At 43.5% G+C, this 4,263-nt stretch overlaps 1 pseudogene; it reads right to left on the bottom strand.

Annotated features, from left to right (window-relative positions):
* Positions 1–2,129: 2,129 nt before the first annotated feature.
* On the bottom strand, positions 2,130–2,873 carry LOC140941943 (thymidine kinase 2, mitochondrial pseudogene; annotated as a pseudogene).
* Between the last annotated feature and the right edge of the window lie 1,390 nt (positions 2,874–4,263).

Here is a 4,263-nt window from a genome sequence, read left to right as displayed (position 1 = left end):
GTGCATGCCAGACACGACGTGCCACCATGGGAAGGTATCGGCATGGCAGTCTTCAGGTCAACTTTATCTAAACAAGCTCCTGGGATTACAGGATACAACATAAAAACTGTTGCTAACGAATGTGACGTGAACTTAAACGAAGCCATAGAAGCCATTCGTCTCGCTTTGTCTAGGACACGAGAAACTGTTACGGTGGAATTAGCACCGGCCTCGCGGCCGCCTTTCGTCGCTGTACGAAGGCGTAAGGAGGAAAACTGGTGTGTCATTAAAGGAAACACACATGGCCATGCTACGATGTATTTCGTGATCGACAATCAAGCGCGAGCGTGGATTCACTGTCACAACGACAAATGCAAGACCAAGCGTTTAAAGGCCGCCACAAAACCGTACATCGACCTCTCGACGGCTCGCATTTGTGTGCAAGATTCGTGATCGCTCTTGGAAAGGTCTTGTATAATCTATTCTCTGCTCGTTTGTGGATAGCCATAGCAGTCGTCATCGTGGTCACAAATTTGTTAAAAATTCTTCTGTTGCACGTTGGATTGGTCATTGGTGATGTGGCAGAGTTCATCAACGAGATCGTGGCTGTTGTGTTTGAGGTTGTTAACGCCGTCGCCAACGAGGCATCAAAGGTAGGACACGGTTTCAAGGATTTTTTTACCGGCCACTTTAAACGACTCTCACACGAAGGAGACTACGCTACTCGAACTCACCTGACGGTACCCCCGATCCTGTCTCAACTCGCTAGTCTCAAGGACCACATCGACGATACAAAGGAATCACCGGTCGGGCAAGCCTTGGCCGAACTGATCCGACTGCTTGCGCGCGTACGGGTATGTCCTAGTCTTGCTTACTTTCGGACTATATCCCTTTCGAGATGGATCATCAACGGTTTTGTCGATGCCTTTTTGCCGGGTTTGTGCGAAAATAAGGTATCGAGAGCCGTACAAGTGATGCTGTTTCTCTTCGATGGTCTTCCGAAACTTTTGGGTTGGATAGGTTCAACCGGCGTCCTGTTATGGCTCATTCTGATCGAGGGTTGGCCTTTGATCGAATGGTGTCTTCTGGTCTTATTTGAGGTCACCGTCTTTGCTTGGATCAAGGTTCGAGATTCACTTCGCTTTCTGGAAAATCCATCAGATAAACAGAACGGCTGGATTAGCTATAGCAAGCCTTTGAGATGAAATAAAGAAATGACCTTATAATTTTATTGTTTGGAACAGTTTGTGAAATAGATAAACATAAGATATGTGGTATATATATATATATATATATATATCTAGCCGAATTTTTGAAAACATACATCAAAATGGACCAGAATGTTCGCACAGAAAGCTGGCGATCGCCAGCTTTCTGGTCACTGCGGTGCGAAAAAACATAGGGGGCTTGCTGTCCTGGTTGGTCTCATTGACAAGTTCAGTCCCTGAGCTAACTCGCCATGGGTTGGAAAGGGGCCTCCATGTCAATCCCTAGGGGGGTAGGGTGCTGAAAAAGCGTTGTACCTTCCGTTAGTCCTGGTCTGGGAGAGTCAGTGCACTGCTCATGTCTGCCTTTGGTTTGTCATGTCAAATTCTTGTAACGTTTGAGGCCCATTGGCCAATGAAAGCATTCCCCTTAAGCACGTGCTAGGCTGGGGGGGGTGGAGGAAGTCAGGGGGGGTGATTTAACCTTGAATTTCTCTGCTTAGAACTTGCTTAAGTCTCAAGCGTCCTCCGTCATTCAGGGCCTTTAAGCAGCTAGAGTGTATGGACAAGTCCAGAGTGTCTTTTTGATGGACTGGAATGTTTCTTTTGCTAATCAGGAACCAAGAAGAGAGTCAACTTAAGAGAACCATGGGTAAGAGCTGAGTGTCTTGGCCATATTTACTTTAGTTGAGTCAGTTTAAGGTGTGTGGGCTGCTGGTGTCCGATGGTACGGTTTTCATAAATCCGGCTAGATATATATATATATATATATATATATATATATATATATTTCATCTATAGTGGTCAATAGTAAAACTAGAGCTTGATTATAACCGGACGGATAATTCAACCTCAGACTTAACTTGACATTTTATTACTAATAAATATGATAAGAGCCAAAAAATAAAAACGAAACTCCTTCTTTCAGGATCAGTTCCAGAAGTTTCAGTTTAAGCAATCAACTTGTTGTACAGAGTGGTAATGAGGCCATTTTTTCAATCCTAGCAGATATTGGTCATTGACCCGGTAAAACTGTATCATCTCTTCAAGATTCCTGCTGCCATCCACGACTATAACGGGAGCAGATACGGGAAATTTTCCTTGAATTAGCCACTCCTCGTGTCTTTCGTGTAAGGCGTAAAGAAGTTCCATGGGGAGACTTTTTTCTTCGGTTCGAGATCTTTTCTTAACCCTCTGCATGCATGTTTCAGGTGATGTCCTCAGGTAAATTATCAAATCCAGTTGAGGTTGCTGCATTTTTGCAATCCAGTCAAACCACTCATGGTACACTGAATGTTCTACGGAAGACATCATTCCACTTTTGAATAGGTTGTGCCCAAAGCAATAGAATCCACTGTAAATACTTCTTTCGATCATTTTCACAGGCATCACATGTGGCTGTTTGTAAATTTTCAGGAGGCTAAGAGCAGCATAAGACTGAAACAAATAGCTCCATCTTTGGCAGTTTGTGTAAAATAACTCCAAAAGGTTTTTGCCCCCAACATTTTGCCACTCGGCAACTGGTTCTTCCAATACCTCAACCATGGGATTTTCCCGAAAATGGTTCAGTAAAGTTGTTTTTCCACTTCCAATGTTACCTTCCACAGCAACCGTAATGTTTTTCTTTGGCGATTTGTCCGTCATCGCGCACTTCCTTTCCATGGGTTCAACCTCATTTATTCCAAGCATGTTAATAACAAAAGTTTTTGATGGAGCGACAGCCTTCCACTTTTATAGGTAAAAAAAAAAGCCAGCACAATACAGATGGCGACAATGAAAACTAAATTTTGGAGCGAGGCCCGAATGGAAAAAAAATGGCCTAAGTAAAATGGCTCTAAAATGTTGTTTTATTTTATTTTACCATATATATATATATATATATATATATATAATTGTTGTGTATTATATTATATTATTACAAATATTACGTATTCTTTCATATTTCACAGAAACTGTTTGGTATGATATGCTTTTTTTTATTGATTTCTTTGGATAAATACAGGGGGAACGCTTTATCTGTTATGTGGTACGCAGACTAATCAACTGATATAAGCTTGAAGCGAATAATAATGAAAAGCAAAAAATAAAGACTTGTTGTCAGCTTTCTCTATAGATGCTTGATTCCAGTCAGGCTGTCCCATATTCACCATCTTCATCCTGTTCATCGCATTCATCATCTGTCTCGGGTACAATACCATAGGCATTTCTCACGGCCAGCGCGTTTTTCTCGAAGTCTTCGAATGGGATGGTGTAACGACACAGTATAGAAGCTGTCGCTTCCTCAAAGGCGGTCTTACTTAGCAAACCGAGTAGCCACGTCTCCACTTCGTTCATGCAATCTTTATCTTCTGTCAATGCTCTAGACACCAAGTCGATGATTTCTCGATGGGTGGAATTATCGAAGAGCCAATCGGCTGACTCCCTCTTGACCGTGGTGCGACATCGCTTGTAATCCTTTCGTGATGTGTTGAGATCGGGCATGTAAATCTTCTTGGTTTCTGGATTCAGGAGGCATTTTGCTGGGTTGCATTCCATCCCCATTATCCTTCGAAACATGAAGGTTTTGATTATGGACGCCTTCAACGTCTTCCACTCGGGCTCTAGTATCTCCAATTTTGTGACAGGAAACAACGATCGCTCCTGCTGGGTCAACGGGTGTTGTATCTCGGTGTCTTCCGGTATCCCAATCAACGTCTTTTCCACGTAGATCTTATCTTTGGTGGCATTGAGAAACAATTGCACCTGTGGTACCGCCTCTAGATCGGTCACCTTGCTTCCCAAACGACTCACCGCCAATACGCTCAATGCAGCAGAAGGGTTCATCGGTCCCTCGTAGCTCACCCCTTTCTTTAAATCCAAGACGCAGGATCGATTGTTGGCTGTTGCTGGCAAAACTGCCATGAGCTTCTCATCAAACGCCTCAGGCTGCACCACGTGCATCAACGTGTGCCACGGGGCCGTTTTTAGGCGCTTTATCACTCGTTCGTCTCTTTCTTCACTTTCTTCTTCTCCTTTTTCTCCCTCTCTTCTTTTGGGCATTTCAAAGAGTCGGGGTACATGGTCCGAGGACTGCATCTTC

The sequence above is a fragment of the Porites lutea genome, chromosome 6 (genome assembly GCF_958299795.1).
Source record: "Porites lutea chromosome 6, jaPorLute2.1, whole genome shotgun sequence".
In the NCBI taxonomy this organism is placed as follows: domain Eukaryota; kingdom Metazoa; phylum Cnidaria; class Anthozoa; order Scleractinia; family Poritidae; genus Porites; species Porites lutea.
The sequence above is the reverse complement of the archived record's forward strand: the minus strand, read 5'-3'. Positions and strand labels throughout refer to the sequence as shown.